Below are 26,204 nucleotides of genomic sequence, written 5' to 3' on the forward strand. Positions count from 1 at the left end.
AAAACCCTAAAGACTCCAGAAAAAAACATGTTAGAATAAACAAATCCAGTAGAGTTGTAGGATACAAAATCAACATGCCCAAATCAGTTGCATTTCTATACACCAGCAACAAACTATCCAAAAAGAAATTTAAGAAAACACTATCATTTACAATAGCATCAAAAAGAATAAAATTCTGACGAATAAGCCTGATTCAAGAGGTAAAAAAAAAAACTTATACATTGAAATCTATAAAACACTGATGAAAGAAATTAAAAAGACACAAATAAATGGAAAGGTATCCTGTGCTCATGGATTGGAAGACTTAATATTATAAAAATGTTCATACTACTCAAAGTGATCTACAGATTCAGTACAATCCCTATCAAAATTCCAAAGACATTTTTATAGAAATATAATAAATAATTCTAAAATTAATGTGGACTCCAAAAGACACCAAATAACCAAAGCAATTTTAAACAAGAAGGACAAAGCTGGAGGCATCACACTTTCTGGTTTCAAAATGTATTACAAAGCTACAGTTACCAAAACAACATATTACTGGCATGAAAATAAACCCATGAACACTTGGTCTTCTGCAAAGGTGCCAAGAATACACAATGGAGAAAGAATAGTCTCATCAACAAATAGTGTTGGAAAAAGTGGATATTTACATGCAAAAGAATGAAATTGAATTGTTATCTTCTATTATATATAAAATAAGTTTAAATATATTAAAGATTTGAACACAGTATCTGAAACTGTAAACTCCTATAAGAAAATATAGAGGAAAAGCTTTTTGACATTGACCTTGGCAGTGATTTCTTAGATACAACATCATAAGAACAAGCAACAAAAGCAAAAATATATAAGTGGGATTACAGCAAACTAAAAATCTTCCTCACAGCAAAGGAAATGATCAACAAAGGGAAACGGCAACCTACAGAATGGGGAAAAAAATATTTGTGAACAATATACTTGATAAGGGGTTAATTTCCAAAATATGTAAGGAACTTCTTATACTTAACAGAAAAATAAAAAAATAACCCAATTAACAAATGAGCAAAGGACCTGAATAAACATTTCTCCAAAGAAGACATACAAGTGGCCTACAGTTATATAAATAAGTTGCTCAACATCACTAATTATTGGAGAAATGAAAATAAAAACCACAATAAGATGTCACGTCCCACTTGCTAGGATCATGTTTTATAAAACAAAACAAAACAAACAAACAAAAAAACACTAAAGATGGCAAGTGTTGGCAATGTTGTAGAGAAGTTTCAATCCTTCTACTTTTGAGGATGAAGGATATGTTTATTATCTTTATTACCGATGATGGTAATATGAATGTTTACAAATGTCCAAACTCATCAAATTCTATTCATTAATTATATACATTTTTGTATACCAGTTATACCTCAATAAATCACTGCAGTAATTTTCTAGAATTTCATAAGTTGATCATACAAAGTACATGGAAGTACAAAGGGCAAAAAGTTGCTGTGAAACTACTGAAATAGAAAAATTATATAGGGATATGTATCCTACCAAATGTCAAGGTTTATTATCAACCTATAGCAATTAAATCAGAATATTACTTGTGTAAGGATAAACACACTTAAAAATCAAAAAGGATATGGAGAACAAAAAGAAACAACAAATTTATGGATTCTTATATGTTACAGAAGTTACATTAAATAATAGGGGGTAAAGAAGGAACTAGTCGAAAGATTATTCTAAGATTATTGGCTATCTATATGGAAAAGGTATGCATCTCTAATTCACAATATCAATTCCAGAAACATTAAAGATCTAAGTTTAAAAAGAAACAAAATTTTAAGCCTCTTAAAATACAATATAAAGGAATATATTTAAGCTATCAGGATAGGGAAGAATTTCTTGAGCAAATAAAAAGTACTAACTATAAAAGAAATGATAAATAAATTTGGGTGCTACATAATTAAGATATTTTGACCATAAAAAGACAACCTAAAAATATGAAAAGATGACCAGCATATAAAGAGAAGATATTTATAACTGTGTAAAAAAGTAGTATTAGTATCCAGAATACAGAGAAAACAAATTAAAAATCCTGCTGAAAAATCAATCAAAATGCACTTGACTTAATATTAAAAGGGCATAAATCAGCATTTTATAGAAGAAAAACATGAATTGCCAATGAACATAAGAAAATCTCAGAAAAGGAAGCAAAATAAGACTATAATGATATAATGTTTTATATGATTTAATTTCACAATAATAAAGAAATTTTACAATACAAAGCTTTGGAAAGAATGAGGATAAAAGGGAATTCTCGAACGCTGTTAGTGGGAGTGTAAATTGGTCAACTATTTTATACAATATTTTGGCGTTAGTAAAGCTGAACACACACATACCCTATGGTTCAGCAACACTACTCCTAGTTTACAGGTTTAAGCAAGTAAGAAAATATTAGTGGAAGAATACACTTAGTCATAAAAATAAAATCTGTGTTTTTACACATTCAGTAATTAACTTCATGATTATTTTATTAGTGGAATATGTGTATCCAGTATATTCAGTATGTATATTTATAATACAATTTATTAAACTGACAACTGCATGGTAAAATTTGAGGCAGAGAGAGATATTTAGTTTCCTTGAATTATTCACTCTTTCTCTAATAAGTTGCATACATTATAGAAAGTCCCTAAAGTAATCATAACGAGTAAGTGCTAAAGTAGTAAAATCCAATATTATGGAGTACATAGTGTGATTCCCCTCTATGATTTTACACACACACACATAAACACAAACATACACACAAATATATTACTATAGAATTTTGTGTGCATAATGTTTTAAGAAGTTTTCTATTGGTCTCTAATAACTACTTAATTTGAAATCTCAACACTGTATTCTATAAACTACAAGAATCTTTCTAAAACATTTGTTTATCTTTCCAGGTATATTTTCTAAATACAAAACGGAAGTAGTCATGTTCTTAGTGTAACTATCATTCTGAAAAAACTACATGCCTTTTAAGAGTTATAGTCTTTCTAGATATTAGAATATGAAGATAATTATGTCATCTATTCAAGAACAGCTTCAGAGTTTAGGGAAGAATTGACTGGTACATTCACATATGCGTGGTGTTTTCCCCAATACATAGCCAGATGTACATTAAAAAAAAATATTCTGTTATCTCCTATGGAGCAGAAATTTCCATGTAATCTACTTATTGATCTTATATTGTTTAGTCCTGATTTAAAATATAAAAATTACAATTTTCAAAGGATTAAATGTCTTGTTTTTACTTGAAACTTAAGGCTGCCTAATACTACATTATTGGAGGATAAGCATTAAAATTAAGTGGAAAAATTGGGTTTTGCTTATTTTTAGAAAAGCAACAACTTTAAAAAGTCTCTGATGAGGAGTAATGTGATCAATGTTTCACTTGCATGATTCTGCCTTGCCCTGTGATATTCTATTCATCTGTATTCATTATTCTCTTTCCTTTGTTCTTCTCCTTTTCCCCAATGTTTTACTTTTGGACCCATTGACATAAATCAGGCTGCTAATGGTACATTCTTAATAAAAGCTGCATTCTCTCCTTTTGATCATCATGAAGTGCATATCCATGAAATCATGTAATTTCATTAGAAAGGCATCATGGGGCTGTTGGAAATACACGAGTTCTATTATTTTCTTACCCACAAGAAAGAACTTCAGTGAAAAAAATTAAAAGCATTACTTTACTATTTGTTTATATTTTTCTTTTGATTTCCATAAATGACTTCATTATTATATGTATAGGTGAAAATATGTGTAGAATGCTTTTTAATATTTAGGAATAAAAATAGTATTATACATAAGGTGCTGCATTAAGATTTTTGTTGGTTTATAATCAATGCCACTTGTAAAATTCATTATGCATGTATTCTTGAAATCTAATGAAACATTTTAAACAACAGAAGATTAAGCTTAAGCTTCATATTTACTCTAGAAATGGATAGAATTAGATTTTGGAAGGGTTTAGATGTCTTTCAAAGTACATTTTTAAAAACTATGAACACTTAAATAGGCAACTGTTCTAATATAATGCATAATGTGATGAAATCAATGGAATTATATATTCTTCATTTTTCATCAGTAAAAATATAATTTAGAAAAACAAATTATTGCTATTATGATTGTAATTAGGTTAATTGTCCTGCTGCCTTAGACATGGCTTTCCTTTTACAGAGTTATACTCTTCAAATGCAATCATAATATGCTTCTTCTACCTTGTTACATTCTAATATTTTTCCTATATTTCATAGCAAATTTACATATTTACTTGTTTCCTGTTGTTTATGAATAGAAAGTGATTGGCAGTGAAAAGAACTATGCCAACAAAAATAAAACATATTGCAGGTTATGGATGATGTGGTAATGAAATGGAAAGAAAAATGTCTGCTGCCAAATATAGAAATTACTGTATATTTTCACAGGCAAAAGTCTCTGTAAAAGTGCAGCTCATACTTATGAAGGATGTTAAAATCAGGACTAGAACATAACAACCCTCGTAAAACAAGTGAGTATCCTGATTTTGAAAACTGCTACTAATATTCTAAATGTCATTCTTCACATTCTCTAGAAAGTATGCTTATAATATTCAATAATTAAACATAGGCAAATCTGTAAGCCAAGAAGAACTCCAGTAAAAAAAAAATTGTCTTCCATGTTTGATATTCCCTTCATTATTTCTTTTGAGTCTAATTTCTTTAGTTGTCCAGGCTTTCCCTGTTCTTCATCAATCCATTTGTGCACTAACACTTCCTGACAGTTTTCTCCTTCTCATCTTTCTGGTCTTGTGTTCAGTGTCCTCTAGGACCTGTATCTATAGCTATTTCTAGCCTCAACCCTTTTGTATTAGTCTCTCCCTCTTTTTGGAAGTGATTTAAAATTTCAATCACTTGGATAAAAATATATTTCGATTGCTTAACTGGTAATGCATATTTGTGCCTTACCTCTTTTGATTGGTAATGATTTGCTATTGAGATAAAATACCATCAAGAATATCTAGTATGCTTGACCAAATTAAAGTAAAATTAAGCTCCAAACTTTAGAAAAGTTACCTGTACCAAAGATAAAAGTGAAGTGCTGGGCTTCCCTGGTGGCGCAGCAGTTGAGGGTCCGCCTGCCGATGCAGGGGAAATAGGTTCTTGCCCTGTTCCGGGAAGATCCCACATGCCGCGGAGCGGCTGGGCCCGTGAGCCATGGCCACTGAGCCTGCACGTCCGGAGCCTGTGCTCCACAATGGGAGAGGCCACAACAGTGAGAGGCCTGCATACTGAAAAAAAAAAAAAAAAAAAAGTGAAGTGCTACTTCTTATTCTGATTTCTCCACAAGACATCGTGTTTGAGTATTGGAAAAATAGGAGTCTCCCAACTCTTAATACAGACACACAGATATAGACACACACACATACACATATACAACTTAAAATTCATTATATACTCTAATGTTGTTACCAATGTAGTAAAATTCATCGTGTTTTTTTGAAAAGAAAAATTTTCAAACTCACTAAGAAAACACTGTGTTACTGTCCTACGGGATCTATGGTGAGAGAGAAGGAATCTATTGTTATGTAGCCAGTAATGTTAACCATATTAAATGCATTTAAGATATGCAAATCCTGAGCAGCTGCTTAAATATCTGCTGCTCACTTCAGAAGGTTTTCAAGTAATATAACCATAGATGATACTCCAGGCCAATGATCCATGAGCTTCAGACCCAATTGCATGCTGTCCACTATCCCAGTGAGCTAAACTTGATGCCCAAGGACTCAACTTATTTTGTTGGCAGAAACCCTATCAGAGGATCATGTAAAGCCTTTAGATATTGGAGGGGGCTCTCTTTGGCTCTGTTTTCATCACTTGTTTTATTCTCTGGTATTAAACTGGGAAAAGATCTACTAGAGTGAAATTGAAAAGACAGATGAGGTAACCCATAATGCAAAATTATGACTCTTGCTCCTCATGCAAAACCCTCTGCACAGTATTACAGTATATAATTTTGTATTTCATTTTGCCTTTGATGTATGTCAAAACCTTTCTCATTTGAGATGGCTTGACAGGGGATGGGGACAATGAGCTTTCCTAAAAGTTGGGGTAATTTATCTATATGTAGTACTAATAAATATGGCAAAAATATGTATGAATAGTACTAATAAATTTGGTAAAAAGTTAATCCCCCAAAAGAAAGAAAAATATACATTGTTTTATCGAATGAAAGTCATCAATTTCTTCTTTACCACTAGTGTATATGAATAATATCAAAAATTTCAAGCATATATATATATATGTTTTCATCATATATATATGCAGATATATCTGATGAAATTCTTAAAAGAAGTTTTTGAACTTCCCATTATCTTTCTAAATTTAAGTAACTAGAATAATACACCTGCAAAACATACTGTAAAGTTATTATATTAGGCTAAAACTCTCAAATATTTTTCCTGAATTAAGATATATATTTCATACCATAACATTACTTATTTTATCATGGTAAGAATTTTTAACATGAGATCTACTTCCTTAACATATTTTAAATGTATAATACAGTATGTTATAGCACAGGGAGATCGGCTCGGTGCTTTGTGACCGCCTGGAGGGGTGGGATGGGGAGGGTGGGAGGGAGGGAGACACAGGAGGGAAGGGATGTGGGAACAGATGTATATGTATGACTGATTCACTTTGTTATAAAGCAGAAACTAATAAAATAAATAAATAAATAAATAAATAAATAAATAAAATACAGTATGTTAACTACAGGCATGATGTTGTGCAGCAGACCTCTAGAACTTATTCATCTTGCATAACTGAGATTTTATAACTGTTCTATAGCAACTCTTCATTTTCCCCTCCCCGCGGCCCTGCCAACCACCATTATACTCTCTGCTTCTAGCAGTTTGACTGTTTTAGATACTTCATACTAGTGTAATCATGTAGTAATTGTTCTTCCATGACTAGTTGGTTTCATTTATAATCCTTTTAAAGTGTACAGTTGAGTGGTTTGTAGTATCTTCACAATATTGTGCAACCATCACTACTATCTAATGGCAGAATATTTTCATCACGCTCAAAAAACTAGATGCTGTCCCATCAACAGTTATACTCCATTATCTCTTCCTCTAATTCCCTTTTAAGAATTCAGTAATGCATGGGGAAAAATATGTATACATGGAAAAAGAAATTCACTATAAGTCAAGGTGTCACCTAACATAACAACTTTCTTTCTAAATAAGCAGAAGCAACTCTCAACATCTCTACAATGTCATGGTTACTGTAACTAGGACCACACTGAGAGTGATAGAAAAATTATGCCAGTTTGAGAGGCAGCACAAAGATGTCAGGCAGAACTTATCTTAAAACTGTTGGATATTTAAAATCTCATTCACAAGAGCTTATCAATGGAGATCTTATGGAAAAGGAAGACTAAAGGATCTTTAATAAAATAGAGTGGCCCTGCATCTTTTATCTCCTCCAACACTGTCATTCAAAGAATTTCAGTGTTATTTACTGATCTCTAAAATTGATTATTTTTATATCAAATGCAGTTGAAAGTCCTTGTAGAGCCAAGAATGTCTGTGCTTGCTTCAGGTCAAAGAAGAAAGCTTCCTAACTTTAGATTCTTATTTTCAAGAGCCTCAATCAATCAAACAAGAGTTTAGGAATACAACTGTGAAAAAAAATACTGCTTTTTAGATTATTATTTTTTTGTTGTTGTTGGTTTTTTTTTTTTGCATTACATGGGCCTCTCACTGTTGTGGCCTCTCCCGTTGCGGAGCACAGGCTGCGGACGTGCAGGCTCAGCAGCCATGGCTCACGGGCCCAGCTGCTCCGCGGCATGTGGGATATTCCCGGACCAGGGCACGAACCCGTGTCCCCTGCATCGGCAGGCAGACTCTCAGCCACTGCGCCACCAGGGAAGCCCTTTAGATTATTTTTACACTTTCAGAGTTGGTTGTCCTTCGTTCCTAAAATTAAAATAAATAATTCAAAAGAAAAATAACAATTACATAATTTTATTTATTCATAATTTACCTTGAATTTAGATGCCCTCTTAAGAAGTAGTATATGACATGATAACATGACATTAGTTGAATTATTCAGTTTTACTTCATTATATATGGTTTCTGGTATTGTTGTTTTTATTAAAAATAGATAAAATAATTTTGGAAAAAAATAGTTTCATAATAATGACAATTTAAAACTATTTCTATTTTGGTATCTAAGAGTTTTTAAACTGCAAGTATGCATAAAAAGATGCCTGGATAATTTTTAAGTGATGAAAGTGCTTTCTATATTTAGTTATTATTATAAGTGTATATCAGTTTGCAATTTAAACTATTGCATTTATAGTTTAAATGATTAGGGTTTTCTTCAATAAGTTATAGGTGCACATAGTTTTGTTTTTGTTTTTGTTTTAAAATTTTTTAATATCTTTATTGGAGGATAATTGCTTTACAATGGTGTTAGTTTCTGCATTACAACAAAGTGAATCACTTAGACATATACATATGTCCCCATATCTCTTCCCTCTTGCGTCTCCCTCCCTCCCACACTCCATATCCCACACCTCTAGGTGGTCACAAAGCACCGAACTGATCTCCCTGTTCTATGCTGCTGATTCTGACTAGCTATCTATTTTACGTTTGGTAGTGTATATATGTCCATGCCACTCTCTCACATTGTCCCAGCTTACCCTTCCCCCTCCATATGTCCTTAAGTCCATTCTCTAGTAGGTCTGCATCATTTTTCCCATCTTTCCCCTAGGTTCTTCATGACCATCTTTGTTTTTTTTAGATTCCCTATATATGTGTTAGCATACGGTGTTTGTTTTTCTCTTCCTGACTTACTTCATTCACTCTGTATGATAGACTCTAGGTCCATCCACCTCACTACAAAAAACTCAATTTTGTTTCTTTTTATGGCTGAGTAATATTCCATTGTATATATGTGTCACATCTTCTTTATCCATTCATCTGTTGATAGACACTTAAGTTGCTTCCATGTCCTGGCTATTGTAAATAGAGCTGCAATGAACATTTTGGTACATGACTCTTTTTGAATTATGGTTTTCTCAGGGTATATGCCTAGTAGTGGGATTGCTGGGTCGTATGGTAGTTCTATTTTTAGTTTTTTAAGGAACCTTCATACTGTTCTCCATAGTGGGTGTATCAATTTACATTCCCACCAACAGTGCAAGAGGGTTCCCTTTTCTCCACACCCTCTCCAGCATTTATTGTTTGTACAAGCAGCTCATGCAGCTCAATATCAATAAAACAAACAACCCAATCCAAAAATGGGCCGAAGACCTAAATAGACATTTCTCCAAAAAAGATATACAGATTGCCAACAAACACATGAGAGAATATTCAACATTATTAATCATTAGAGAAATGCAAATCAAAACTACAATGAGATATCACCTCACACCGGTCAGAATGGCCATCATCAAAAAATCTACAAGCACCTAGTTTTAAAATTCAAGAGATTAAACAAGAATATAAGAAAAACAAGTTTCCTCATTCACAACTCCATTTCCTACTACTCAGAGCACCTATTTTTTGTACTTTGACTATTTCATATAATTTATTTAAATAACACATTTTTATTGCTACCACTTTATATTTCAGATGTAGGGCTTAACTATTAATTTCTAATTATAAAATCTGAGGATTTAGCTATCTTTCACACTTACCCTCTCCTCCCACTCTGCCAAACTGGACAATTTGTATCATATCAGTGTTTTGGATCTCTGCCTGTGGAGTCCAATTGAGCAAAGGTAGTAAGAATGTTTTTCTTTCCAAATTCAGTTTACCAAACGAAAAACATTTTAAAAAATAAGTTCTTTGGACTGTGACTCTGCTTAAAATTTGTTTTGGGGACATGCTTATTTGGTTATTGTCTCTTCCAGGGACAGCTCTTGCTTTCCTGTTTATTTCTTGTTTTGTGTTTTGAAGACTTAGGTTTCCAACTGTCAATGTGCACAGTTTATCAGTGACTGTGTGTGCAGGTGGCCAATTGTTATACTGGTGGCCCCCAAAATGTAGCTAGACAGAAATATGAATGGTGTCCCATTTCAATTAATATCCTACCAATCACTGCCAACTTTCAAGTAGAATGGCCTAATTCTCTTTTAGCTATCTTTGGGGGGTGTTTCTGGAACTTGGGAGGGCTGCACATTTTATGTTCTCTTCAGGGATGCTTCTTGCATCCATGGTTAAGTTTTGTTTTTGGTTTTGACTCATTTGATAGGTATAACTTTCATTTAAATACTTGAAATTTTTTTTTAAGAGAGCTTTATGATCAGAAGTTGGAGTAATTCTAAGCTGATATTCAGAGCCTGATAGGAACTTTTTTTGATATCTTCTCTCCTAAGCTAAAATGAAGCTAAGTAACAAGAGGTAAAGAAAACATACTGACACGTTTGTGGAAAGATTTATTAAGATATTCCAAAGATACGCAGCTCTAAATCTAGAACATAGGAATTTTTTGATTTCCATCTTAATTGGAAATCTTCTCTCTGATATAAACAAGCAAACTGAAAATTATGTGTGTGAATGCAGAGATCAACCCATGGATATCATTCAGGCTGAAATCTAATTCTTTCAGAAATTAAAAACAACTTTTGTTGTCTAATTCAATATGAGTCTTTACCAAACCAGAAACATGGCTCTAGAAGCAACTCAAAGTCCACATATTCTTATCATTCCCCAACCATTCCCTGTTCCTCTCAAAACACTTGTGATATTGTAAAAGATTGAGACATTGGAAAAATAATCATTCTACACTTAAGAAATAAAGGAAAACTGTAAATAGTAATTACCATCGACTTCTGATAATAGACTCTGATAATTTATCAACTAAGAGACCATTCATTGATGACTGTGGAAAAGTCAGATTCAGTGGAGCTATTGAAGAAGAAAAGCAATTGAGGTAGATATAAGATTGAATAGATGGAAAGGAAGAAAAAGTAATGAGTAGTGAGCACCACACAAATAGTGAATGATGGAGTTGAGCTGTCTTATTAATCTTCCTTTGTACACTCATTAAACTATTTTCCAGTGGAGTATCTGAGGCAGTATGCCAAATAAAAATAAAGACACCGGAGTTCATATGACACCTACTCTATATGACAGAGAGTTTGGAGATCAAAAGGTCCTGCTTAAAGGTAAGTCTCTCAAAGGACGTTGGGACACTTGTGTCCCTGAGAAAAAAGGGAACTCAGGAAATCTTCAAATGAAACTCAATTTCAATTTAAAATACCAATGGCCCAAAGCTTCCTCAGGTTTTATCCCTGTATTCTTGGTGTTATTTAGATTTTGACACTGGAGATCTTCCTGTAGAGGGATTTATTTTTTGAAGCAGCATTTACATATTTATTATAAAAACACAGTATCAACTGCCACCATATTTTGGAAATTACATCAAAACAAATTTGTTCAAAGAAGAATATTTTATCACTGACATTGTTTGGAATTGCTGGGTACATGCTGATAACAAAACACAAACACACTTTCCGTGAACTTTATTATTGTGTGCACCCAGGATAGACCACTTCCACCACCTTATCACAGCTTACCCTTCTCCTGGTACAAGCCTGCATGTTTCCAAAGTTCAATCCTCAAAGCAAAGAATGAGATAATATATTCACTGCAGGAGAGCTCCAGAGTCCAAAGAATTGTCAATGAGGTAAATAAAAAAAGGTGTGTAAGAGAAGCAAGATGAAAGACCTAGAAAAAGATGAACTTGCTATTATATGTTTGAATATAAGAATTTAATATTTTAAAAGAAGAAGGATTTTGAGTGTTAAGAGGTCTGCATTGGGGCCATGAGTACAAAAGGCTGAAATGGAATAGAATTTAAGATATAAAGCAATTGTGAAGCAAGGTTCTTGTGAGAGCTATCCAAATGGTCACTAAGACCATCTCTGAAGTTGTCAGGACCTGTATACCAAGATGTTAGGACCTGTATACAAATATCATATCAATACCATCAAGAAATGTAACTATTTTACATTATAATTATCTATTTTACATTATAATTATATATTTAGATATATGCCTTACCCACTAAACTGATAGTTCCTACTATGTGCCATGTTATCTAATTGGAGTTCCTACAAAATTTGTTTGATTAAGTATTATATTTCCCGAATTAATGGATGAGGAAACCAAGAATTAGAGAGATAAGATTACTTAGCTAAGTACACACAGCTAATGAGAGGTAGAGTTGGGCTGTTCTGATATGGACTCATGAAATAATTGCTGAATGAATCAATGATCTAAACTTCTAAATGTATATAGCTTTCACAGTGTTTTTTGTTTTTATTCTGAAAAGTGTGTGTGTGTGTGTGTGTGCGTGTGTGCACCATTACCTATTAATTTAATCAGACTAAACAGACTTAAAATTTTTGTTAAAGAAGAGAATTAATTAGCACATAAAAGCATAAACAAGAATATCTCAGTCCTCAAATCATTTTCATACTTTCCTATATATATTTAGAGGTCCGTTTCAAAACTAGGTTTTCCATGATGAAAGAAATTGTCCTGGGCAAGTAGCCTTTGTTTGTAAGAATTAGATCCCACTCTGCCTTAGATTTTATTACCATATAACCACCAAATCCATGCAAAAAAAACATTTAAGGAAATATTTATTAGAAGGAAACAGATTTCTGAACATGTTTGTTTCACATTCAAACAGACTTATAGTCCTTTATATTGTTATCCTGACTGGATCAAGTTGTACCCAATACCCTCCTTGCCATTTCAATCACAAGCAGAGAGCATAATCAAACCACAGTTTTGTGTGCTGTTGAAGAAAATGAAAAACACCAAAAGCAGGTGATACGCACCTGGCTTGAGGTTTAATGTGAAACAAGTCTGGCTCAGTTTTTTGATCCTTTGAAACAAACAAGAGTGGGATGCCTAGAACTTCCTCCTGTAGTACATAATTAGGAAAGGTAGAAATAATTTAAAATGTTTCAGATCATGATAACTCCAACAAAATCATCACCTGAATCTTAAATTCAACTGGCATCAAATATTACCTTTACTAACTTATCTAATTTTAAGCTTAAAGTATAGCTGTAAACCCAGGGAAGGTGAATATATAACTGAACTATATGCAAGTTGGAGGAAAATAGCTCTGGGAAAACCCACTTGATCATAGTGTATGATCCTTTTAATGTGCTGTTGGATTCTGTTTGCAAGTATTTTGTTGAGTATTTTTGCATCTATGTTCATGAATGATACTGGCCTGTAGTTTTCTTTCTTTGTGATAGCATTGTCTGGTTTTGGTAGTAGGGTGATGGTGGTCTCATAGAAAGAGTTTGGGTGTGTTCATTGCTCTGCTATATTTTGGAAGAGTTTGAGAAGGATAAGTGCTTGCTCGTCTCTAAATGTTTGATAGAATTCACCTGTGAAGCCATCTGGTCCTGGGTTTTTGTTTGTTGGAAGATTTTTAAACACAGTCTCAATTTTAGTGCTTGTGACTGGTCTATTCATATTTTCTAGTTCTTCCTGGTTCAGTCTTTGAAAGTTGTGCTTTTCTAAGAATTTGTCCATTTCTTCCACATTGTCCATTTTATTGGCATAGAGTTGCTTGTAGTAATCTCTCATGATCCTTTGTATTTCTGGAGTATCAGTTGTTACTTCTTTTTCATTTGTAATTCTATTGATTTGAGTCTTCTCACTATTTTTTTTAGATGAGTCTGCCTAATGGTTTATCAATTTTGTTTATCTTCTCAAAGAACCAGCTTTTAGTATTTTGGGTTTTTTTTGTTTCTTTTTTAATTTTATTTATTTTTTTAATACAGCAGGTTGTTATTAGTTATCTATTTTATACGTATTAATGTATACATGTGAATTCCAATCTCCCAAATCATCCCACCACCACCACCTCCACAAGTTTCCCCCCTTGGTGTCCATACGTTTGTTATCTACATCTGTGTCTCAGTTTCTACCCTGCAAACCAGTTCATCTGTACCATATTTCTAGGTTGCACATTTATACCTTAATATACAATATTTGTTTTTCTCTTTCTGACTTACTTCATTTGGTATGACAGTCTATAGATCCATCCACATCTCTACAAGTGAGCCAATTTCGTTCCTTTTTTATGGCTGGGTAATATTCCATTATATATATGTGCCACATCTTTATCCATTCGTCTGTCAATGGGCATTCATGTTGTTTACATAAGGCAGTTATTGTAAATAGTGCTGCAATGAACATTGGGGTGCATGAGTCTTTTTGAATTATGGTTTTCTCTGTGCATATGTCCAATAGTGGAATTGCTGGATCATATGGTAGCTCTATTTCTAGTTTTTGTTTGTTTGTTTGTTTCTGCTTTATAACAAAGTGAATCAGTTATACATGTACATCTATTCCCATATCCCTTCCCTCTTGCATCTCCCTCCATCCCACTCTTCCTATCCCACACCTCCAGGTGGTCACAAAGCACCAATCTGATCTCCCTGTGCTACATGGCTGCTTCCCACTAGCTATCTACCTTATGTTTGGTAGTGTATATATGTCCATGCCTCTCTCTCGTTTTGTCACAGCTTATACTTCCCCCTCCACATATCCTCAAGTCCATTCTCAAGTAGGTGTGTGACTTTATTCTTGTTTTACCCCTACGTTATTCACGACATTTTTTGTTCTTAAATTCAATATACATATGTTAACATATGGTATTTCTCTTTCTCTTTCTGACTTACTTAACTCTGTATGACAGACTCTAGGTCTATCCACCTCATTACAAACAGCTCAATGTCATTTCTTTTTAAGGCTGAGTAGTATTCCATTGTAAATATGTGCCACATCTTCTTTATCCATTCATCCTATGATGGACACTTAGGTTGTTTGCATCTCTGGGCTATTGCAAAGAGAGCTGCAATGAACATTTTGGTACATGACTCTCTTTGAATTATGGTTTTCTCAGGTTATATGCCCAGTAGTGGGATTGCTGGGTCATATGGTAGTTCTATTTGTAGTTTTTTAAGGAACCTCCATACTGTTCTCCATAGTGGCTGTACCGATTCACATTCCCACCAGCAGTGCAAGAGTGTTCCCTTTTCTCCACACCCTCTTCAGCATTTATTGATTCTAGATTTTTTGATGATGGCCATTCTGACTGGTGTGAGATGATATCTCATTGTAGGTTTGATTTGCATTTCTCTAATGATTAATGATGTTGAGCATTCTTTCATGTGTTTGTTGGCAGTCTGTATATCTTCTGTGGAGAAATGTCTATTTAGGTCTTCTGCCCATTTTTGGATTGGGTTGTTTGTTTTTTTGCTATTGAGCTGCATGGGTTGTTTATAAATTTAGAGATTAATCCTTTGTCAGTTGTTTCATTTGTAAATATTTTCTCCCATTCTGAGGGTTGTCTTTTGATCTTGTTTATGGTTTCCTTTGCTGTGCAAAAGCTTTTAAGTTTCATTAGGTCCCATTTGTTTATTTTTGTTTTCATTTTCATTTCTCTAGGAGGTGAGTCAAAAAGGATCTTGCTGTGATTTATGTCATAGAGTGTTCTGCCTATGTTTTCCTCTAAGAGTTTGATAGATTCTGGCCTTACATTTAGGTCTTAAATCCATTTTGAGCTTATTTTTGTGTATAGTGTTAGGGAGTGATCTAATCTCATACTTTTACATGTCCCTGTCCAGTTTTCCCAGCACCACTTATTGAAGAGGCTGTCCTTTCTCCAATGTACATTCCTGCCTCCTTTATCAAAGATAAGGTGACCATATGTGCGTGGGTTTATCTCTGGGCTTTCTATCCTGTTCCATTGATCTATATTTCTGTTTCTGTGCCAGTACCACACTGTCTTGATTACTGTAGCTTTGTAGTATAGTCTGAAATCAGGGAGCCTGATTCCTCCAGCTCCATTTTTCGTTCTCAAGATTGCTTTTGCTATTCGGGGTCTTTTGTTTTTCCAAACAAATTTTGAAATTTTTTGTTCTTGTTCTGTGAAATTTGCCAGTGGTAGTTTGATAGGGATTGCATTGAAACTGTAGATTGCTTTGGGTAGTAGAGTCATTTTCACAGTGTTGATTCTTCCTATCCAAGAACATGGTATATCTCTCCATCTATTTGTATCATCTTTGATTTCTTTCATCAGTGTCTTATAATTTTCTGCATACAGGTCTTTTGTCACCTTAGGTAGGTTAATTCCTAGATATTTTATTCTTTTTGTTGCAGTGGTAAATGGGAGTGTTTTCTTGATTTCACTTTCAGATATGTCATCATAAGTGTATAGGAATGCCAGAGATTTCTGTGCATTAATTTTGTATCCTGCTACTTTACCAAATTAATTGATTAGCTGTAGTAGTTTCTGGTAGCATCTTTAGGATTCTCTATGTACAGTATCATACCATCTGCAAACAGTGACAGATTTACTTCTTCTCTGATTTGGATTCCTTTTATTTCCTTTTCTTCTCTGATTGCTGTGGCTTAAACTTCCAAAACTATGTTGAATAATAGTGGTGAGAGTGGGCAACCTTGTCTTTTTCCTTATCTTAGTGGAAATAGTTTCAGTTTTTCACCATTGAGGATGATGTTGTCTGTGGGTTTGTCATATATGGCCTTTATTATGTTGAGGAAATTTCCTTCTATGCCTACTTTCTGCAGGGTTTTTATCATAAATGGGTATTGAATTTTGTCAAAAGGTTTCTCTGCATCTATTGAGATGATCATATGGTTTTTCTCCTTCAATTTGATAATATGGTGTATCACCTTGATTGATTTGTGTATATTGAAGAATCCTTGTGAAATAACTGTATTCAGATAACTATATGATACTGATGAAAGAAATCATAGAAGACACAAACAGATGGAGAGTTATACCATGTTCTTGGATTGGAAGAATCAATATTGTCAAAATGATTATTTTACCCAAAGCATTCTACAGATTCAATGCAATCCCCATCAAATTACCAATCGCATTTTTCACAGAATTAGAACAAAAAGTTTACAATCTGTATGGAAACAGAAAAGACCCTGAATAGCAAAAGCAATCTTGAGAAAAAAAAAATACCGAGGTTCAGGAATTAGGCTCCCTGACTTCAGACTATATCAGAAAGCAACAGTCATCAAAACTCTATGGTACTGGCACAGAAACAGAAGTATAGATCAGTGAAACAGGATAGAAAATCCAGAGAGAAACCCACACACCTATGGTCATCTAATCTATGACAAAGGAGTTAAGAATTTACAATGAAGAAAAGACAACTTTTTTAATAAGTCGTGCTGGGAAAACATGTAAAAAAGATGAAATTATAACATTCTCTAACACCATACACGAAAAGAAATTCAAAATGTATTAAAGACCTAAATGGATGTCCAGATACTATAAAACGTTTAGAGGAAAACATAGACAGAACACTCTCTGACATATATCACAGCCAGATCTTTTTTGATTCACCTCATAGTGTAATGAAAACAAAAACAAAAATAAACAAATGAGACTGAATTAAGCTTTTTCACAGCAAAGGAAACCATAAACAAAATGAAAAGACAACGTACAGAAGGGGAGGGATTATTTGCAAACAAAGCAATCAACAAATGATTATCTCCAAAATATACAAACAGCTCATGCAGCTGAATATCAAAAAAGCAAACAACCCAATTAGAAAATGGGTGAAATTTCTAAATAGACATTTCTCCAAAGAAGACATACAGGTGGCCAAAAACATATGAAAAGATGCTCATCACTAATTACTAGAGAAATGCAAGTCAAAACTACAGTGAGGTATTACCTCACACTGGTCAGAATGGCCATCATTAAAAAATCTTCAAACAATAAATGCTGGAGAGGGTGTGGAGAAAAGGGAACCCTCTTGCACTGTTTGTGGTAATGTAAATTGGTACAGCCAGTATGAAGAACCGTATGGAGTTTCCTTAAAAAGACTAAAAATAAAACTACCATATCACCCTGCAATCCCTCTCCTGAGCATATATCCAGAGAAAACCATAATTCAAAAAAATACATGCACTGCAATATTCATTGCAGCACTATTTACAATAGCCATGTCATGAATGCAACCTAAATGTCCATCAACAGAGAAATGGTTAAAGAATATGTAGTATGTATATACAATGGAATATTACTCCACCATAAAAAAGAATGAAATAATGTCATTTGTAGTGACATGGATGGACCTAGAGACTGTCATACTGAGTGAAGTAAGTCGGACAGAAAAAGACAAATATCATATGATATCACTTACATGTTGAATCTAAAACACTGGTATGAATGAACTTATTTACAAAGAGAAATAGAGTTACAGATGTAGAAACAAACTTTTGGTTACCAAGGGGGAAAGGAAGGTGAGAGATAAATTGGGAGATGGGTATTGACATATACACACTACTAATATATGAAATAGATAACTAATAAGAACCTATTGTTTAGCAACACAGGGAACTCTACTCAGTACACTGCAATGTCCTATATGGGAACAGAATCTATAAAAGGTGGATATATGTATATGTATAACTGATTCACTTTGCTGTACAGCAGAAACTAGCACAGCATTGTAAATCAACTGTACTCTAATAAAATATTAATTTTAAAAAATCATATTCCTTTTTTCCAGCAATCCAATTATTGAATAGATTTCCACTCAGTGCCTTTCACTTTCCCCTCCATAAACTATATGCATAATTAGACATATCATTCTAAAATGACAGAAGAGATAGGGCGAAAAAGAGAAGAGAGAAAAACTCACCTCCAAAGAGGCCTATTTTTCTACTTTGCCTAAGCAACACTGGATGTTAGAAGAATGTGAAGGAGTTCCTTCAAAGATCTGAGGAAATCTTATTTTTTATCTTACATTGCTATAACTCAAAATATCAATGAAAATAGCAGAATAAAGCCATGTCAGAACTCGACGACTTACCACTTGCAAACTTCTTGACAAGAGACTTGAGGATGTTTCTGAAATATCAAGAAAGTAAACCAAGGGAGTAAACCAAGAAAGGAGTATATAAGAATTCAGAAATTAGTAGATTTAATCCAGGAAATTGCTGCAGGCTTAGTTATCAACTGATTCAGTAGAGAGGAGGAAAACACAGGGTCCCAAAATGAAATTATCTATGAAAAAAGGAGATCCTGTAGAAAAGATAACATGTTTGAGACATTAGAATAATTCACTGATAAGGTAAAATCCAAAAATACATGACAATTAGAAATACCGGTAGATATTCTTGAAAAAAATAGTACAAGAAAGTAAATAAAACAAGACAGAATATATGTCCATGAAACAGTTTGTTATGATTATATGAACTATTAATTTCAGTTATTTGGAGTTGACCCATAGACAAAGTACAGAAGACATGTTATTACAGATTATAATATGAATGTAACCAGGGTTTTGAGGGTCCTCAATTTGCTTGAGGTTTTGAGGCTTAAACACAAAGTGGAGGTTTTTTTTCTTTTATTTTTCCAGTGACTACTCCTAAATAGTTTCCAATTGTACCATATTGAAACTCACTATCCTAATGGGTACCAGGTATCTTGATAAAATCTTGGGTAGATTCCATAATTTTGCATTCACTTTAAGCTGCTTATTCTGTTTTGGCCATTAACATTTCAGTTCTTCTCATTTTCAAGCTTTAATCTCAAAATTGTTTCAATGCATTTATTCTACTACCCAATCTAAGACAAACTAGTCTGATTTAAGCTTCAAAATGACTTGTAATGGCAGGGCAGTGATCTGTGCTTTATACACGTACTCTTTCTCTCTCAGAATATTCTCACCCTCCTAACTTCAGACTGCCAAATGCCTCTTAATTAGCAATCAAATGGTAAGGTCAGCAGGAAGGTCACACAACATCTTGGGCTTAAGAAAGAAACAACTTCCTCTCTGTATGGTACCCTAAAGATGTAGGAGGTGAAGGAGAAGCAAAACATTTCTCTGGACAATGACTATCACTAACTGTGCAGACACTACTGTAACAGCAGAGGCCCCAGCATCAGATAGAATCAGCTCAAACTAGAGAAAGGCCAAAGATACATTTTTATCACTGGCATGACATGGGAACCTCTAGATTCTCTCTTGCAAACTGTAGGGGTCTCAAGGGACTGGTACAAAGTGGAGGTTGGCCTAACTTTCCATAAACAAACTATACTACCCTTTCTTTAAGTTTTGCTGTAATACTATATTCATGAAGGCCTTCTACTAAGGGATCTTTCAAATAAGAATTCAGGCACCTTGTTTTATATTTAAGTAAACCTATAAATTTCAAAAGAGCTATGCCAAGCAGCCTTCTTTTCTCTAAAGCAGAGGAGGGGAACTAAAACAAGCAAAAGTACCATAATCCTAGGCTCACAGAATATTCTTCCCCAAACTGGCACCATATATTCTTCTGTTGGTGACACCAAGTCAAGACTGGGGAGTTCTGAAGTTCAACATACTCCAAACGTGTAGCAAGATGGTAATGGACATTTCCTCCACACATGTACAAGCTTTATAAATGTTTCACTTTCATTGCCATTCTCCTTTGGTTTCAAAAAAAGGAATGTACTCTTTCCTCCCCCGCCCCCAGGAAGGCGAGGAGTGAGATGTGGTAGCCTGGTAACTGGAGAATGTAAGCTAGTTATGGAAATCTCAGTGAGCCCTGTGGGGAGTTACTGATCCTAAACTGTATTTGCAGCTGATTCCTTTCTAGCAGGACTTTGAACTTAGAATGAAAGAAACTTAATGCATTTTAGGCTCAATTTCACCCATAGTCACAATTTCAGCACATAATAAAAAATATAGCTAAATATCTTTTTTTACCATTAGTAATGATTTGTAAAAGTAAACATACAAAAGACAGAAACAGGTAAGTGGGAGGGTAAAGGGAAATAGTAAGATTGATAACAAATTTATCCTACAAAATACAGAGTTTAGAACTAGAGATAAAGGTATAGTATACAGAGTTATAAAGACTATCAGTAAATGAAATAATATTAATGGTTTAATTTTCTTGGGCATGGAGGTTTTGAAGAAATATACAGATATGTATGTGAACTAAATCCTAATCTGAAATAACAGGAATCAAGTGGATCATGTCTAAAGTGATGAATTAAATAATACTGATCTTAACATATTTTTTAGAGTTATGGAATAACACACTAGGAAAGCTAAAGCCATAAACAAGTAAAGGTGGCTCCGTTTTCCTCAGAAATGGGACTGGTGGTGAGGAGGAGTGAGACAGGATTATTGCTTTTTAGTATGATCCTTTTTGTATTAATCGTTTCTATAAGCAACAGTGTGAACATTTTTTAATTACGAGATAATGTTCATCTTGTCAACGAGATGGTAAATCAGAAACTATCATGTACTGATGTGGAACTATGCATTGGTATAACTCTTTAGGACAATATTTTTGTAATTTATACAGAACTCGGGACATTTCTCTCTTAGAACAATTTATTATGTAAAAAAAAAAGCCTAAATGGTGATGGTGGGCAATGACATTTGTAATAGCAAAACTTGAATAAACCCTAATCAAAAATAACCAACACAGGCATTGTATTGTTAACTGGAATGTCCTAGTTCCATTCCTGTGTGTTGGATTCATCAAGTGCTCTTCTCTTTTGAACTTCTTTATAAACACTCTAGACAAAGCAATTAGTGTCTCTTTGTATTTGTTTGATAATCTTTGTGTTTGAGGACCTTCAGATTAGACTGGTTCTGTCTGAGAATTTCATCCAAATTTGACTTTAATAGAAGACAAATGTATTCACAATTAGTCCCTTAGATATGGCCTGGTGAATATGCAGATGGGAAGGCTGGACTATTAGTATTCTAGTTCAGTCTTACTTGATTTGATGGAAATAGCCAAGGATAAGCATTCAGGTGGCACTTTACAAAAATAAGTTTTAAAATAAGTTTGTAGGATATGTTAGGTTTATATTCTAGTGATTGCACAGAAGTAAACTACATTATTTACAAGGTCAGAGGGTAATTGTTAGGGTAGTGATTGAAGTGATTAATAAAAATGATTTTCTTTATAAATTTGCCCATATTTTAATGTTTTTATAAATGCACATCATGATATGCAGAAGCTAAAGAAGTGCAATTTAGGTAAAATATTCTACAGATATTCACAAAAAATCAAAAACATAGAGTATATATATATATTTTTTAAAATTTTAGCACAGTATCTATTAAATTTTTCTAAAGTATTACTTTAATAATTTTGTTTACTTTGAAATAAATATGAATATTGGTATTCAATATTATGGCATAACATTTAGAAGAGTTATTTTCATATGACAGTCATGACAATGTTTTACAAAATCAAGTTAGTAGGTCGTATCCAGAGAGTTTTTTTCAATGAAATTGAATAGAATAGGATAAAATATTAGCTTTCACTTGCAAGCTTCATGAAACTTTTCATTTAGTTATATAAAGAAACACACACACCTATGTATTTTACGGTTCATAGAATAAACTCTACTTTGTACTGTGGGTCCCAATCAAAAATAGTTGAAATCTCCTTATTTAGAGGACAATAACCCTTACAAATTTTATGGAGTATCAGGGTTTCTTTGTGTGTGTGTGAGTGCATGCACATTGGACTATTTGTGTTTCCAACAAAATTCATATGTTGAAATCCTAACCCCAATGTGATGATATTAAGAGGTGTTAGGTCATGAGGGTGGAGCTCTCATGAATGGGATTAATGTCTTTATAAAAACACCCCAGAGAGATCTCCAGCTGTCTTTCTGGCATGTGAGGATATAAGGATCAATAAGCAATCTGAAACCTAGAAGAGGGGCCCTCACCAGAATTTGATCATGTTGGCACCCTGATACAGAGTTTCAGACTCCAGAACTGTGAGAAATAAATGTTTGTTGTTTATGGTAAATTGTTAAAGCTGGCCAAACTAAGGCAGACAATGTGTGTGTGTATGTTTACCAACATTTTCCAAAGAGTTCAGGCAACCTAAAAAATAGGAATATATATGTATATGTATATGTATATTCCTATTCTTTTGTTATAATATTCTCTATATATCTTTGTTCTAAGAAAAATGTTCCCTAAAAGGTGCAAATATTCAAATCATCCGTAGTCTATATTAAATGCACAAAATTTTTCTGCAGAATTACATTTGATATTTGTTTTTGAATGCATAGCGGACGCCTTATTGCTGGTTGCTCTGTTCCTGCTACTGTACCATGTGGTGATTATTATAGTACATGCTGAGCAACCAGTCAGCTGGAGAGCAATGGCAGAGAAGTGGGTGCCTCATGAGTAAACATTTGCTTAAAGATCACATTATGTGTGACCACTTTTTGCAGCTGTTGTGGTTAGTCTTCTTGTGTTGTAAATGGAAAAAAAAACAGTGTGAAAAGTGCAAGTTCATTTTAGTGTTCACAGATGTTGAAACGTATGAAGCTATGGGATATATTTGTGTGATAGTATTATCAAAATACCCTAAGATGGGAATGATATTGAATTTCATTTAGTTTTTTAGCTACCTATCATCTTTTCTAGGTCAAATCTTCAGGTGGCTAATGCCAGAGAATTAATTACTAAAGGGGTGAAGGAAAAGAAAAGTCATTGGTAAAGCTATGACCTTCCTGAAATACTTCTACTCTTGAAGAGGTTTCTAAAAGTTACATTTTACTGGCAAGAGAACTGCTTTGGATTACATTTATTTTTGAGTGACTTTCAACAAGGTAAAACCTACAGATGCTTGCTGGTAGGAGAAAGTACAGTTTAGGACAACACAAAAAATGAGCACATTTATATTCATGAATAAATTCAATCTTGTCCTTTACATAATGATGAAAATTTTGAAAATCTTTTCAATAACAAATTGAACTGGAACGAGAAACTATTACAAAAACTGCTTATAATTTTGCATACAGTTTCTCAATGTAATTTTTATTTTTATTTATTTTATTTTTTTATTATTTTCTGCTTTAAAACAAAGTGAATCAGTCATACATATACATCTGTTCCCACATCCCTTCCCTCATGCATCTCCCTCCTTCCCACCCTCCCCATCCCACCCCTCCAGGCGGTCACAAAGCACCGAGCTGATCTCCCTGTGCTCTGCGGCTGCTTCCCACTATCTATCTACCTAATCTTTGGTAGTGTATATATGTCCATGCCTCTCTTTCGCTTTGTCACAGCTTACCCTTCCCCCTCCCCATATCCTCAAGTCCATTCTCAAGTAGGTCTGTGTCTTTATTCCCGTTTTACCCCTAGGTTCTTCATGACATGTTTTTTTTTAAATTCCATATATATGTGTTAGCATACGGTACTTGTCTTTCTCTTTCTGACTTACTTCACTCTGTATGACAGACTCTAGGTCTATCCACCTCATTACAAATAGCTCAGTTTCATTTCTTTTTATGGCTGAGTAATATTCCATTGCATATATGTGCCACATCTTCTTTATCCATTCATCCGATGATGGACACTTAGGTTGTTTCCAGCTCTGGGCTATTGTGAATAGAGCTGCAATGAACATTTTGGTACATGTCTCTTTTTGAATTATGGTTTTCTCAGGGTATATGCCTAGTAGTGGGATTGCTGGGTCATATGGTAGTTCTATTTTTAGTTTTTTAAGGAACCTCCATACTGTTCTCCATAGTGGCTGTACCAATTCACATTCCCACCAGCAGTGCAAGAGTGTTCCCTTTTCTCCACACCTTCTCCATCATTTGTTGTTTCTAGATTTCTTGATGATGGTCATTCTGACTGGTGTGATATGATATCTCATTGTAGTTTTGATTTGCATTTCTCTAATGATTAATGATGTTGAGCATTCTTTCATGTGTTTGTTGGCAGTCTGTATATCTTCTTTGGAGAAATGCCTATTTAAGTCTTCTGCCCATTTTTGGATTGGGTTGTTTGATTTTTTGCTATTGAGCTGCATGAGCTGTTCATAAATTTTGGAGATTAATTCTTTGTCAGTTGCTTCATTTGCAAATATTTTCTCCCATTCTGAGGGTTGTCTTTTGGTCTTGTTTATGGTTTCCTTTGCTGTGTAAAAGATTTGAAGTTTCATTAGGTCCCATTTGTTTATTTTGTTTTTATTTCCATTTCTCTAGGAGGTGGGTCCAAAAGGATCTTGCTGTGATTTATGTCATAGAGTGCTCTGCCTATGTTTTCCTCTAAGAGTTTGATAGTTTCTGGCCTTACATTTAGGTCTTTAATCCCTTTTGAGCTTATTTTTGTGTATGGTGTTAGGGAATGATCTAATCTCATACTTTCACATGTCCCTGTGCAGTTTTCCCAGCACCACTTATTGAGGAGGCTGTCCTTTGTCCACTGTACATTCCTGCCTCCTTTATCAAAGATAAGGTGAGCATATGTGCGTGGGTTTATCTCTGGGCTTTCTATCCTGTTCCATTGATCTATCTTTCTGTTTTTGTGCCAGTACCACACTGTCTTGATTACTGTGGCTTTGTAGTATAGTCTGAAGTCAGGGAACCTGATTCCTTCAGCTCCGTTTTTCGTTCTCAAGATTGCTTTGGCTATTAATGGTCTTTTGTGTTTCCATACAAAGTGTGAAATTTTTTGTGCTACTTCTGTGAAAAATGTCAGTGGTAGTTTGATAGGGATTGCATTGAATCTGTAGATTGCTTTGGGTAGTAGAGTCATTTTCACAATATTGATTCTTCCAATCCAGGAGCATGGTATATCTCTCCATCTATTTGTATCATATTTAATTTCTTTCATCAGTGTCTTATAATTTTCTGCATACAGAACTTTTGTCTCCTTAGGTAGGTTTATTCCTAGATATTTTATCCATTTTGTTGCAATGGTAAATGGGAGTGTTTTCTGGATTTCACTTTCAGACTTTTCATCATTAGTGTCAGGAATACCAGAGATTTCTGTGCATTAATTTTGTTTCCTGCTACTTTACCAAATTAATTGATTAGCTCTAGTAGTTTTCTGGTAGCATCTTTAGGATTCTCTATGTATAGTACCATGTTATCTGCAAACAGTGACAGCTTTATTTCTTCTTTTCCAATTTGGATTCCTTTTATTTCCTTTTCTTCTCAGATTGCTGTGGCTAAAACTTCCAAAACTAAGTTGAATAAGAGTGGTGAGAGTGGGCAGCCTTGTCTTGTTCCTGATCTTAGTGGAAATGGTTTCAGTTTTTCACCATTGAGGACAATGTTGGCTCTGGGTTTGTCATATATGGCCTTTATTATGTAGAGGAAATTTCCCTC

Source organism: Mesoplodon mirus (genome assembly GCF_964341445.2).
Source record: "Mesoplodon mirus genome assembly, chromosome: X".
Lineage (NCBI taxonomy): Eukaryota > Metazoa > Chordata > Mammalia > Artiodactyla > Ziphiidae > Mesoplodon > Mesoplodon mirus.